The following is a 15,716-nucleotide window of genomic DNA, read 5'->3' as shown; positions in this document are numbered from 1 at the left end:
ACCAAATCAGCCACAGTAAAACAAAGCACCAGGTATATTCCTGAAGACCCCAGTTTCATTTGTTTGCTCCTGGATGGCATTTCTAGATACAACTTCAGCCAGAAGGGAATCCACTGCCCTGATGACAGCTACGCAGTCCCAGCAGGATTCACTAACTGCTGACTAAAGGGGGCTTAGGCTTTGAGTAAATATCTGTGACAGCCAGACAGTGGTGGCCTCAGGCCCTGGGTGAACTCTAGTACTATGCTGGTCTGGAAAGCCATGGGCTTCAGGTGTGACTCAACATGATGACAGCTGTGGTAGCCACAAGAGTGCCTGTGTCATCCTACCCACAACTCCAAAGACAGAATAAAAACTCCCTCATGGAGAAATACTACTTCTGATTGGGGAGAACAGAGGAAAGAGAATGACAGACTTTGCCTGATAACCCAGGGAATTCTCCTTTTATCTTCCCCAAGTCTACCAAGTCTGTGTATCCAAGAGTTCACAAGAGTTGTAGTGTTCCTGGGCTTAGAGAATCCTCTCATGTGAAAATGCTGCAGGGACCACAGGCTTAGGTCACAACACTTAGTCCCCTTTGAATTATTGGACAGCCCTCTAAACAAGGACAAATATAAACACACTCAGACTGCAAAGATTGACATAAAAATCTGACTTTTCAATGCCCAGACATTGACAAATGTTCTCAGGGATCAAGAACATTCAGGAAAACATGACCTCACCAAATGAACTAAATAGGGCATCTGTGACCAATCCTGGAGTGATGACAAAAGATCAATCCTGGAGTGACGATATGTGACCTCTCACGCAGGGAATTCAAAATAGCTGTTTTGAGGAAGCTTAATGAACTCAAGATAGCACAGAAAAAAAATTAGAATTCTATTATACAAATATAACAAAGAGATTGAAATAATATTTTAAAAAATCAAGCAGAAAATTCTTGAACTAAAAAATTCAATTAACAAACTAAAATACGCATTAGAGTCTCTCAATGGCAGAATTGCTTGAGCAGAAGAAAAAAATTAATGAGCTTGAAGACAGGCTATATATGAATACACAATCAGAAGAGAAAAATAAGAATTAAAAAGAACGAAACACATATACAAGATTCAGAAAATAGTCTCAAGGAGGCAATTCTAAGAGTTATTGGCCTTGAAGAGAGAGAATTGGGTAGAAAGTATATTCAAGAAAATAATAACAGAGAATGTTTCAAACCTGGAGAAAGACGTGAATACCCAGATACAAAAAGGTCAAAGAACACCAGGCAGATTCAACCCAAATAAGACTATTTCAAGTCATATAACAGTCACCATCATAAGTCAAAGACAAAGAACAAATTCTAAAAGGAGCAAGAGAAAAAAAAATAACATATAAATGAGCTCTGATAACACTGGCAATCAACTTCTCAGAGAAAGTCTTATGAGCTAGGAGGAAGTGGGATGACATAGTCAAAGTGCTGAAGGAAAAACACCTTTCAACCTAGAATATCTACCAAATATTATCCTTCAAACATGAAGAAGTAAAGAGTCTTCCAGACAAAAAAAAAAATGACAGATTTTTTTTTCAACACCAGACCTCTCTTTAAAAAAAAAAAAACTAAAGGAAGGTAGTCAATCTGAAAGAAAAGAACATTAATAGCAACAAGAAATCATCTGAAGTTATAAAACTCACTGGTAAAAGTAAGTACACAGACAAATACAGAATATTCTAACAGTGTAACTGCAGTATGTAAACCACTCATATCTTTAAATAAAAGATAAACCCATCAAAAATAATAACTACAATTTTTTAAAAGAGATAGACAATATAAAAAGATAAAAGAGAAAACAAAAACTCAAAAATCAGGGAGGGGATGATGGAATTTAAAGTGTGAAGTTTTTTAGTTTTCTCTTTGTTTGATTTTTTATTTTCTTTGTGATCAGAGTTAAATTGTCATCGGTTTAAAATAATTGGTTATAAGGGATTATTTGTAAGCCCAATTTATGGTAATCACAAAATAAACTTCTACAATAGATACACAAAAAATAAAAAGCAAGAAAATAAAACACACTACCAGAGAAAATCACTTTTGCAAAAAGGAAGGCACGAAGAAGGAATAAAGGAAGAGAGTACCATCAAAACAACCTGAAAACAAATTTCAAAAATGGCCATATTAAGTCTTTAAATACCAATAATAACATTGAATGTTTGAATGTCCAATTAAAAACATAGAGTGTGGTTAATGGATTAAAAAATAAGACTTAACTTTATGCTCTTTGTTGCCTACAAGAAATCCACTTCATCTAAAAAGGCACAAATGGACTGAAATAGAAGGAATGTAAAAAAAAAATCCATGCAAATGGAAACCAAAAAGGAGTAGAAGTAGCTATACCTGTATCAGATAAAATAGATTTCAAGACATAAAGTGTATAAAGAGACAAAAGGTCACTAATAATGATAAAGGGGTCAAATCAGCAAAACAATATAATTATTGTAAATATGTATGCATTCAATGCTGGAGCACCCATACATACAAAGCAAACATTATTAGAACTAAAGAAAAAGATAAATTCCAATATAGTAATGCCCCAACACTCAATTTTTAGCAATGCACAGGTTATCGAGACAGAAAATCAAGGATACAACAAACTTAAACTGTAATATAGACCAAATGGACATAATAGATACTTACGGAACATATATTTAACAGCTGCAGAATACAAGTCCTTCTCCTCAGCACATAAAATATTCTCAAGGATAGACCATATGTTAGACAACGAAACAATTATCAAAAAATTTTTTTAAATTATAGTCATATCAAGTAGTTTTTCTTACTGCAATGTAATAAAACTAAAAGTCAATAACAAGAGGAACTTTGAAATTATGAAACACATAGAAATTAAACAGTATTTTTCAAATAAACATTAGGTCAATGAAAAAATAAGAAGGAAATTTTAAAAATCAAGCTATAAAAGAAAATTGAAACACAACATACAAAAGCTATAAGATAGAGCAAAAGCTGTACTAAGAAATTTATAGCAATAAATGCCTATAAGAGGGAAAATTAAGAAGGAAATTTAAAAAATCATACTATAAATAAAAATTAAAGAAAATTTTTTTAAAAACGTAATAAATGAAAATGTAAACACAACATACCAAAACCTATGGGATACAGCAAAAGCCTTACTAAGAGAGAAGTTTCTAGCAATAAATGCCTACATCAAAAAAAAACAGAAAAACTTTAAATAAACATCTTAAAGAACTAGAAAAGCAAGTGCAAACCAAACTCAAAATTAGAAGAAGAAAAAAAATGAAGATCAGAGCAGAAATAAGTGAAATGGACACTAAAATAACAATAACAAAATAACAAAAGATCAACAGGATAAAAAGTTGGTTTACTGGGGTAAACAAAACTGACAAATCTTTATCCATACCAAGGGAAAAAAAATAGAAGACCCAAGTAAATAAAATCAGAGATGAAAAGGGAGATATTATAACTGATACCACAGAAATTTAAAGGATCATTAGAGACTATTAAGCAATTATATGCCAGTAAATTGAAAAAAAACTTAGGAGAAATAAATTCTTAGATACACACAACCTACCGACATTGAACCATAAAAAAAAAATCTAAAACTTGAATAGCCCAATAACAGGTTACAACCTAGAAGCTGTAATAAAAGGCTCCCATTAAAACAAAAAAAGTTCAGGACCTGATTGTTTCACTGCAAGAACTAATATCATTTGACTCAAACTATTCCAAAAACATGAGGGGAAGGGAATACTTTGAAACTCATCCTACACGGTCAGTATTACCCTGATACCAAAACCAAAGACACAACAACAAGAAAGAAAATTTCAGACCAATATAGTTGGTAAACATAGATGCAAAAATATTCAACAAAATACTAGCAAACCAAATTCAATGACACACTAAAAAGATCATTCACCATGATCAAGTGGGATTCATCTCAGTGATACAAGGATGGGTCAACATAGGCAAATCAATAAATGTGATACATCACATCAACAAAATGAAGGACACAAACAATATGGTCATTTCAATAGATGCCAAAAAAGCATTTGATAAAATTCAACATACTATCTTGATAAAAACTTTCAACAAACTGGATATAGATGGAACATGGTGCAACATGATAAAAGTCATATATGACAAACCCACAAAGAGTATCACATTGAATGAGGAAAAGACCCTCTTGTAAGATCTGAAGCAAGACAAGGATGCCAACTTTCACCATTGTTATTCAACATAGTACTGGAAGTCCTTGCTAGAGAAATCAGACAAGAGAAAGAAACAAAGAGCATCAAAATTGAAAAAAAAAAACAAAACATCAAATTATCCATGTGTGCAGACAATCTGACATTATATTTAGAAAAACGTAAAGATCCCATCAAAAAGAAACCATTAGAACTGGTAAATAAACACAGTAAAGTTGAAGGACACAAAATCAATGTGCAAAAATCTGTAGTTTTTGTATACGTCGACAGTAAATCATCTGAAAAAGAAACCAAAAAAGTAATCCCATTTATGATAGCTACGAATAAGATAAAATACTTGGGATTTAACTTAACCAAAGAAGTGAAATATCTGTACAATGAAAACTGCAAAACACTGATGAAAGTAATTAAAGAAGAAACAAAAAAATGAAAAATATTCCATGTTGATAAGTTGGAATAATCAATATTGTTAAAATCTCCATATTACTCAATCTACAGATTCACACAGTCTCTATCAAAACAACAACAATATTCTGCACAGAATTTTTTAAATCATAAAATATGTATAGAACCACAAAAGACATTCAATAGCCAAAGCAATCCTGAGCAAAAAGAAAAAAGTTAGAAGTGTCACATTACTTAACTTCAAATAATACTACAAAGCTATCGTAACCAAAACAACTTGGAACTGGCATTTAAAACAGACACACAGACCAATGGAATAGAATAGAGAACCCAGAAATAAATCCATGAATTTACATTTGTAATAGTCCATTTTCACACTGTGGAATTATACGGTTTGACTCTATGCCCCACCTATATTTCATCTTGATTTGTAATCCACATAATCCCCACAATCCCCACATGTGGAGGGAGAGACCTGGTAGGAGCTGATTGCATCATGGGGGCAGTATCCCTCATGCAGTTTGCATGATAGAGAGTGAGTTCTCATGAGATCTGATGGTTTTATCAGCATCTGACATTTCCCCTGCTTTCATTCTCTCTCTCATCTGCCCCCTGCTTTCCCTTCATGCCTCCCCAGCCATGCAGAACTGTGAGTCAATTAAACCTCTTTTCCTTATGAATTATCCAGTCTCCTGAATACAGCACACCAATGGGTCTTGACTCTTTATCCACTTTGCCAGTCTGTGTCTTTTAATTGGGGCATTTAGCTCATTTACATTTAAGGTTAATATTGTTATGAGTGAATTTGATCTATGATGCTAGCTGGTTATGTTGCCGTTAGTTGATGCAATTTCTTCATAGTGTTGATGGTCTTTACAATTTGGTATGTTTTTGAAGTAGCTGGTACAGGTTTTTCCTTTCCATATTTAGTGCTTCCTTCAGGAGCTCTTGTAAGGCAGGCCTGGTGGTGACAAAATCTCCCAGTATTTGCTTGTCTGTAAAGGATTTTATTTTTCCTTTGCTTATGAAGATTAGCTTGGCTGGATATGAAATTCTGGGTTGAAAATTCTTTTCTTTAAGAATGCTGAATATTGCCCGCCCCCGCTTCTGGCTTGTAGGGTTTCTGCAGAGAGATCCACTGTTAATCTAATAGGCTTTCCTTTCTGGGTAACCCGACCTTTCTCTCCATCTGTCCTTAACATTTTTTCCTTCATTTCAACCTTGGTGAATCTAATGATTACGTGTCTTGGGGTTGCTCTTCTTGAGGAGTATCTTTGTGGTATCCTCTGTATTTCCTGGATTTCAGTGTTGGCCTGTCTTGCTAGGTTGGGGAAGTTCTCCTGGATAATATCCTGAAGAGTGTTTTCCAAGTTGGTTCCATTCTCCCTGTCACTTTCAGGTACACAAATCAAACGTAGGTTTAATCTGTTCACATAGTCCCATATTTATCAGAGGCTTTGTTCGTTTCTTTTTACAATTTTTTCTCTAATCTTGTCTTCATGCTTTATTTCATTAAGTTGATCTTTGATCTCTGATATTCTTTCTTCTGCTTGATCAATTCTGCTATTGATACTTGTGTATGCTTCACGAAGTTCTTGTGCTGTGTTTTTCAGCTCCATCAGGTCATTTTGTTCTTCTCTAAACTGGTTATTCTATTTAGCAGTTCCTGTAATGTTTTACCAAGGTTCTTAGCTTCCTTGCATTGGATTAGAACATGCTCTTTAGCTCCGAGGAGTTTGTTATTACCCACCTTCTGAAGCCTACTTCTGTTAATTCGTCAAACTCATTCTCCAGTTAGTTTTGTTCCAATGCTGGTGAGGAGTTGTGATCCTTTGGAGGAGTAGAGGCATTCTGGTTTTTGGAATTGTCAGAGTTTTTACACTGATTTTTCCTCATCTTTGTGGATTTATCTACCTTTGGTCTTTGATGTTGGTGACCATTGGATGAGGTTTTTGTGTAGATATTCTTTTTGTTGATGTTGATGGTATTCCTGTTTGTTAGTTTTCCTTATAACAGTCAGTCCCCTCTGTTCCAGTCTGCTGGAGTTTGCTGGAGGTCCACTCCAGACCCTGATAGACTGGGTATCACCAGCAGAGGCTGCAGAAGAGCAAAGATTGCTGACTGTTCCTTCCTCTGAAAGCTTCATCCCAGAGGGACATCCACCAGATGCCAGTTGGAGAACTCCTGTATGAGGTGTCTCCCACTCAGGAGTCATGGGGGTTAAGGACCCACTTGTGGAGCCAGTCTGTCACTTAGCAGAGCTTGAGAACTGTAATGGGAGATCTGCTGCTCTCCTCAGTGCTGGCAGGCAAGAGTGTTTAAGTCTGCTGAAGCTGCACCCACAGCTTCCCCTTCCCCCAGGAGCTCTGTCCCAGGGAGATGGGAGTTTTATCTATAAGCCCCTGACTGGGGCTGCTGCCTTTCCTTCAGAGGTGCCCTGCCCAGAGAGGAGGAATGTAGAGAGGCAGTCTGGCTACAGTGGGTTTGTCGAGTTGTGGTGGGCTCCACTCAGTTTGAACTTCCTGGTGGCTTTGTTTACACTGTGAGGGGAAAACTGCCTACTCAAGCCTCAGTAATGCCAGATGTCCCTTCCCCAAACCAAGCTGGAACATCCCAGATTGCCTTCAGACTGCTGTGCTGGCAGTAAGAATTTCAAGCCAGTGGATCTTAGCTTGTTGGGCTCTGTGGGGGTGGGATCCGCTAAGCAACACCACTTGGTTTCCTGGCTTCAGGCCCCTTCCAGGGGAGTGAATGGTTCTGTCTTGCTGTTGTTCCAGGTGCCACTGGGGTATGAAAAAATCTCCTGTAGCCACCTCGGTGTCTTCCCAAATGGCCACCCAGCTTTGTGCTTGAATCCCAGGGCACTGGTGGTGTAGGCAACTGAGGGAATCACCTGGTCTGCAGGTTGTGAAGACAGCAGGAAAAGTGTAGTATCTGGACCAGAATGTACCCTCCCACATGGCACAGACCCTCACAGCTTCTCTTACTAGGAGAGGGAGTTCCCCAACCCTTTGTGCTTCCTGGGTGAGGCAACGCCCAACCCTGCTTCATCTTGCCCTCCGTGGGCTTCATTAACTGTCTAACTAGTACCAATGAGATGAGCCGGGTACCTCAATTGGAAAGGCAGAAATCACCTGCCTTCTGCAACTCATCTCACAGGGTGCTACAGACTGAAGCTGTTCCTATTCAGCCATCTTGCCAGCCACACCTCAAAGACATGCATATGCTCAAAATAAAGGGATGAAGGAAGATTTACCAAGCAAAGCAAAAAAAAAAAAAAAAAAAAAAAAAAAAGCAGGGATTGCAATCCTAGTCTCTGATAAAATAGACTTTAAACCAACAAAGATCAAAAGAGACAAGGCCATTACATAATGGTAAAGGGATTAATACAACAAGAACTAACTATCCTAAATATACATGGAAGCAATACAGGAGCACCCAGATTCATAAATCAAGTTCTTAGAGACCTACAAAGAGACTTAGACTCCCACACAATAATAGTGGGAGACTTTAACACCCCACTGTCAATATTAGACAGATCAATGAGACAGAAAAGTAACAATGATATTCAGGACTTGAATTCAGCTCTGGACCAAGGGGACCTAATACACATCTACAGAACTCTCCACCCCACATCAGTAGAATATACATTCTTCTCAGCACCACATCACACTTATTCCAAAATTGACCACATGATTGGAAGTAAAACACTCCTCAGCAAATGCAAAAGAGTGGAGATCATAACAAACAGTGTCTCAGACCACAGTGCAATCAAATTAGAACTCAGGATTATGAAACTCACTCAAAACCACACAACTATATGGAAACTGAACTACCTGCTCCTGAATGACTACTGGGTAAATAACGAAATTAAGGCAGAAATAAAGAAGTTCTTTGAAAACAATGAGAACAAAGACACAAGGTACCAGAATCTCTGGGACACAACTAAAGCAGTGTTAAGAGGGAAATTTATAGCACTAAATGCCCACAGAAGAAAGTGGGAAAGATCTAAAATCGATACCCCAACATCACAATTAAAGGAACTACAGATGCAAGAGCAAACAAATCCAAAAGCTAGCAGAAGACAAGAAATAACTAAGATCAGAGCAGAACTGAAGGAGATAGAGACACAAAAAACCCTTCAAAAAAATCAATGCATCCAGGAGCTTTTTTTTTTTTTTTTTTAAGATTAACAAAATAGATAGACTACTAGCCAACTAATAAAGGAGAAAAGATAGAAGAATCAAAAAGACACAATGAAAAATGGTAAAAGAGATGTCACCACCAACCCCACAAAAATACAAACCACCATCAGAGAATAGTATAAACATCTCCATGCAAATAAACTAGAAAATCTTGAAGAAATGGATAAATTTCTGGACACGTACACCCTCCCAAGACTAAACCAGGAAGAAGTTGAATCTCTGAATACACCAATAACAGGCTCGGAAATTGAGGCAATAATTAATAGCCTACCAATCAAAAAAAGTCCAGGACCAGAAGGATTCACAGCTGAATCCAGAGCTACAAAGAGGAGCTGGTGCCATTCCTTCTGAACTATTCCAAACAATACAAAAAGAGGGACTCTTCCCTAACTCATTTTATGAGGTCAGCATCATCCTGATACTAAAACCTGGCAAAGACACAACAACAAAATATTTCAGGCCAATATCCCTGATGAACATTGATGCGAAAATCCTCAATAAAATACTGGCAAACCGAATCCAGCAGCATATCAAAAAGCTTATGCACCATGATCAAGTTGGTTTCATCCCTGGGATACAAGGCTGATTCCACATATGCAAATCTATAAACGTAATTCATCACATAAACAGAACCAATGACAAAAAACACATGATTATCTCAATAGATACAGAAAAGGCCTTCGATAAAATTCAACACCTCCTTCATGTTAAGAACACTCAACAGACTAGGTATTGATTGAACATATCTCAAAATAATAAGAGCTATTTATGACAAACCCACAGCCAATATCATACTGAATGGGCAAAACCTGGAAGCCTTCCCTTTGAAAACCAGCACAAGGCAAGGATGCCCTCTCTCACCACTCCTATTCAACATAGTATTGGAAGTTCTGGCCAGGGCAATTAGGCAAGAGAAACAGATACGGGGCATTCAAATAGAAATACAGGAAGTCAAATTGTCTCTGTGTGCAGATGACATGATTGTATATTTAGAAAAGCTTATAATCTCAGCACAAAATCTCCTTAGGCTGATAAGCAACTTCAGCACAGTCTCAGGATACAAAATCAAGATGCAAAACTCACAAGCATTCCTATACACCAATAATAGACAAGCAGAGAGCGAAATAATGAGTGAACTCCCATTCACAATTGCTACAAAGAGAATAAAAATACCTAAAAATACAACTTACAAGGGATGTGAAGGACCTCTTCAAGGAGAACTACAGACCACTGCTCAAGGAAGTAAGAGAGGACTCAAACAAATGGAAAAACATTCCATCCTCATGGATAGGAAGAATCAATACTGTGAAAATGGCCATACTGCCCAAAGTAATTTATAGATTCAATGCTATCCCCATCAAGCTACTATTGACTTTATTCACAGAATTAGGAAAAAAACTACTTTAGATTTCATATGGAGCCAAAAAATAGCCCATATAGTCAAGACAATCTTAAGCAAAAAGAACAAAGTTGGAGCCATCATGCTACCTGACTTCAAACTATACTACAAGGCTACCGTATCTAAAACAGCAAGGTACTGGTACCAAAACAGATATATAGACCAATGGAACAGAACAGAGGCCTCAGAAATAACACAACACATCTAAAACCATCTGATCTTTGACAAACCTGACAAAAACAGGCAATGGACAAACTATTCCCTATTTAACAAATGCTGTTGGGAAAACTGGCTAGCCATATGCAGTAAACTCAAACTGGACCCCTTCTTTACACTTTATACTAAAATTTACTCAAGATGGATTAAAGATATGACCTAAAACCATAAAAACCCGAGAAGAAAACCTAGGCAATACCTTTCAGGATATAGGCATGGAAAAATACTTCATGACTAAAACACCAACAGCAATGGCAACAAAAGACAACATTGACAAATGGAATCTAATTAAACTAAAGAACTTCTGCACAGCAAAAGAAACTATCATCAGAGTGAACAGTCAACCTACAGAATGGGAGAAAATTTTTGCCATCTATTTATTTGACAAAGGGCTAATATCAAGAATCTACAAGGAACTTAAACAAATTTACAAGAAAAAGACCAACGACCCCATCAAAAAGTGGGTAAAGGATATGAACAAACACTTCTCAAAAGAAGACATTTATGTGGCCAACAAACATATGAAAAAAATCTCATCATCACTGGTCATTAGAGAAATGCGAATCAAAACCACAATGAGATACCATCTCATGCCAGTTAGAATGGTGATCATTAAATAGTCAAAAAACAACAGATGCTGGAGAGGATGTGGAGAAATAGGAATGCTTTTACACTGTGGGTGGGAGTGTAAATTAGTTCAACCATTGTGAAAAACAGTGTGGCAATTCCTCAAGGACCTAGAATTAGAAATACCATTTGACCCAGCAATCCCATTACTGGGTATATACCCAAAGGATTATAAATCATTCTACTATAAAGACACATGAACACATATGTTTATTGCAGCACTATTCACAATAGCAAAGACTTGGAACCAACCCAAATGCCCATCAAAGATAGACTGGATAAAGAAAATGTGGCACATATACACCATGGAATACTATGCAGCCATAAAAAAAGATGAGTTCATGTCCTTTTGCAGGGACATGAATGAAGCTGGAAGCCATCATTCTCAGCAAACTAACACAAGAACAGGGAACCAAACACCACATGTTCTCACTCATAAGTAGGAGTTGAACAATGAGAACACAGGGACACAGGGAGGGGCACATCATACACCAGGGCCTCTCAGGGGGTGGCGGGCTAGGGGAGGGGTAGCACTAATATAGATGACAGGTTGATGGGTGCAGCAAACCACTGTGTCACATGTATACCTATGTAACAAACCTGTATGTTCTGCACATGTGTCCCAAAACTTAAAATATAATGAATACATTTTTTAAAAAACCTGTTACCTGGAGCAAAAAACAAAAATAAAATAAAATAATAAATTACCCAGTCTCAGAAGTTCTTTATAGCAGTGTGAAAAATGAACTAATACAATAGTCAACCCATTTTTGAGAATGGCTCCAAGAATATACATTGAGGAAACAACAGTCTCTTCAATAAATGGTGCTGGGGAAACTGGATATACATATGCAGAAAAAGGAAACTAGACCCTAACTCTCCCCATATACAAAAATCAAATCAAAATGGATTAAAGACTTAATCTATGACTTCAAACTATGAAACTACTACAAGAAAACATTAGGGAAAATCTCCAGGATATTAGAGTGGGCAAAGACTTGACTAATACATCCCACAGGCACAGGCAACCAAAGCAAAAATAGACAAATGGTATCACATCAAGTCAAACTTCTGTACAGAAAAGGAAATCATCAACAAACTGAAGAGACAATCCACAGAATGGGAGAAAATACTTGCAAACTACCCGCCTGACAAGGGATTAATAAGCAAAATATATGAGAAGCTCAAACATCGCAACAAATAATTTGATTAGAAAATGGGCAAAAGATCTATGTAGACATTTCTCAGAAGAAGACATAAAAATGGCCAACAGGTATATGAAAACATGCTCAACATTGCTAATCATCAGAGAAATGCAAATCGAAACTACAATGATACATCGTCTGACCCCGGTTAAAATGGCTTTTATGCAAAAGACAGGTAATAATGGATGCTGGAAAAGATACAACAAAAGGGGAACTTCCATACTCTGTGGGAATACAAGTAGTACAGCCACTCTGAAGAACAGTATGGAGGTTTCCAAAAAAACTATGAACAGAACTACCATATGATCCAGGAAATTCACTCCCAAGTATATATCCCAAATGAAAGGAAATTATTATTATCTAAGAAATATCTCCATTCCCATCTTTATTGCAGCACTATTCCTAATCACCAAGATATGGAATCACCCAAAGTGTCCATCATGGAATGAATGGATAAAGAAAAATGTGGTACATATACACAATGGAATATTATTCAGCCATAAAAAATGACATCTTGTCATTTTCAAAAATATAGTGGAACTAGGGAATATTATGTTTATTGAAATAAGACAAGTATCACATTTCTCACTCACAGGTGGGAACTAAAAAAGAAATTGAATTCATGGAGATAGACAGTAGAATGATGGCTACCAGAGGATGGGAAGGAAAATGAGGCCTGGGACAAAGAGGGGATGGTTAACAGGCACAAAAATACACTGAGATAGAAGGAATGAGATCTAGTGTTCGGGAACACAACAGGTGACCATAGTTAACAATAATTTATTGTATATTTCAAAATAACTAAAGGAGTGAAATTGGAATGTTCCTAATACAAACAAACGGTAAATGCTTGAGGAGGTGGATCCCAATTACTCTGATTTGATCATTACACATTGTATGCTTGTATCAAAAAAATCACATGTACACCATAAATATATATAACCATTATGTATCCATAATAATTTAACACAACTTTTAAAAAATCAAAATAGTAATAAATGAAGGGGAACAACCATACAGTGTTTGAAGTCTCCTGAAACCCTAACATCCCCAGAATCTATGGTTGATTCTTTCTTGGGAGGGAAAATTACTATATTCTAGGCATCTACCTTTGAAAACAGTATTCTTCAATCTGTATAGCCTCTGAGCTACATATTATTTTCACATCAATGTGATTTATCTCCTAAGCTATATTTTAAAAGCATTGAATTCCAGGATATTTCACCATACTTTATATCCTAATCACATATACCTTTCTTCCTTGCACAGTATATACACTTCAGAAATACCCATCTAAATACTCACTAGGCATGGGGATGGGCACGGTGGCTCACACCTGTAATGCCAGCACTTTGGGAGGTTGAAGCAGGTGGATCACAAGGTCAGGAGTTCAAGACCAGCCTGACCAGCATGGTGAAATCCCATCTCTACTAAAAATGCAAAAAAATTAGCCGGGCATGGTGGTGCAACGCCTGTAGTCCCAACTACCCGGGAGGCTGGCTCTGTTATTTCAATCCTAATATAACTAAACTAAAACACAAACAGACAAAGAAAGAAAAAATACAGGACAATCAGAGAGATGGAAGCACTGGATATTTAATGATGCTAAACAATAACTATGATTTTTATGGGCGGGGGCGAGTTGAAGGAGGGTGTGATAACAATATTGGTTTTTTTAAAAGCAGAATTCCTATCATTTATGTTGAAAATGTTACAGATGAAGCTATATGAAATACACGGTTTTCTTCAAAATAATCTACAAAAGGGAAGATTACTAAATAGTTAATAATGTGAACAAATTTAGAAATGAGTTGGCAATTGTTTAAACTGTTGATAGGTACATGGAGTATCATATTTCTGTATCTACTGTTGTGTATGTTTTAAATTTTCATAAATTTTTTTTTACAAAAAGAAATGTGTTGGCTGAGAAGACTTTGCAGCTCTTTGGATGCTTAACATACATGGACTGCACTGATGAGAGAAATTTACCAAAAAAGAAGGAGGAGGAGGAGGAGGAGGAGGAGGACAAGAACAAGAAGAACAAGAACAAGAAGCGAGGAGAAACCTAAGAACAAAAAGAGCATCAGAGAAATATTAGAGAAACTTAGATCTAAAGGTGTTCTTTGATAAAAAATTAAAGGGAAAAATTCTAATAGTGCTCTAGGGGTGGGTCAACTACATAAAATTCACCTGTAACATGCTTTTGGCATGATTCATTAACTCAGAGATGGTTTCCAGAATACTATTACCTTTGATGGGGTTCAGGATATGCTACCCCAAACTAGGACACTGTGGCAAACGGAATATTTTTAGCTGAAGGAATTTGAGAAATGGCAGATGCTGGAAGGACTTTCTGACCTACTTTGCTGAAGCAGGTCATAAGACCTTTCTGTGAGAGGTGCCCTCACTATACCAGAAGGAAAGGAGTCTCCTTACATCTGAAGATGGAGAAATGCCAAAAGGAATCTTAATGAATAAGCCTTACTAAGCTTCCTCCAGTTTACTCCACTTAGCTCATACCCTTTTGTCCTATTACTTTTTTTTCCCGTAACTCTCCATTCTTAATCACACTTAGTATAAAAATGCTTCGGCTTAACCATTTATTAGGGGTCTTCATTTCCTTATGAAGCTCCATGTCACATAAAACATATATTAAAAGAATTAGTATGATCTTTTCCTGGTAATCTGTCTTTTGTTATAAAACTCCAGCTGAGAACCTAAAAGGGCAGAATGAAAAGATTTTCTCCCTCTCTTACAGTTTTTGTTGACCACAAAGAGGCAGAAAAAACCTGGAATACTCTACTCACCCCAGGGACTGCAGTTGAAGTCTGGGACAACCGTCAAATCTGAAAGAAGATAAGAATTCTTACCATATCAGTTTCCGGGGTCTCTGTCCATAGAGCCTGATCAAGAGAGGAAGGTTATTAATAAAGCCGTTTTCTTGTCACTTCCTTTCCAAATTCAGATTTGCAGGAGAAAAGTATTCGTAAGAACAAATTTTTTGAGTTGTGATTCTTGTGAACTTGTTTTTGGAGTATTCATTGGTTATTGATCCTTTCTCAGGGACAAGTATTAGTTTCCTGTTTATCTTGTTTAGTGTCCTGTAAACTTGGCTTGACTTTCTACCTGTCTGGGCAGACAGATTGTTGGGCCAACATCTGCAGGCAGTCAACCATGACACTGGGGATGCCAAGAGTAGGCTGAACAGAAATATAGTTTGCACATCATTTGCTGCTAATGTCCTACCAACATTTTGCTGTCTCTAGTGAGGTGGAGAGGGTAGTGTCTTCATCTGTTTTCCCTTTGGCTATCTTTGGAAATAATTTTGGATCTTGGGAGGTCTGTATCTTTTGAAATTTCTTTTGGAATACCTCTTTTGTCCATGGATAGGTCATAAAAGGCTTACTGGTTTTGGTTTTGAGTCACTTGGAATAGATGTAT

At 36.9% G+C, this 15,716-nt stretch overlaps 1 long non-coding RNA gene across 1 annotated transcript in view; it reads right to left on the bottom strand.

Moving 5' to 3' along the window:
* Positions 1-15,716, bottom strand: part of LOC103244926 (uncharacterized) — a 541,863-nt gene that overhangs the window by 308,369 nt on the left and 217,778 nt on the right. The window lies entirely within an intron of this gene.

Source organism: Chlorocebus sabaeus, chromosome 23 (genome assembly GCF_047675955.1).
Source record: "Chlorocebus sabaeus isolate Y175 chromosome 23, mChlSab1.0.hap1, whole genome shotgun sequence".
NCBI lineage: Eukaryota > Metazoa > Chordata > Mammalia > Primates > Cercopithecidae > Chlorocebus > Chlorocebus sabaeus.
The sequence above is the reverse complement of the archived record's forward strand: the minus strand, read 5'-3'. Positions and strand labels throughout refer to the sequence as shown.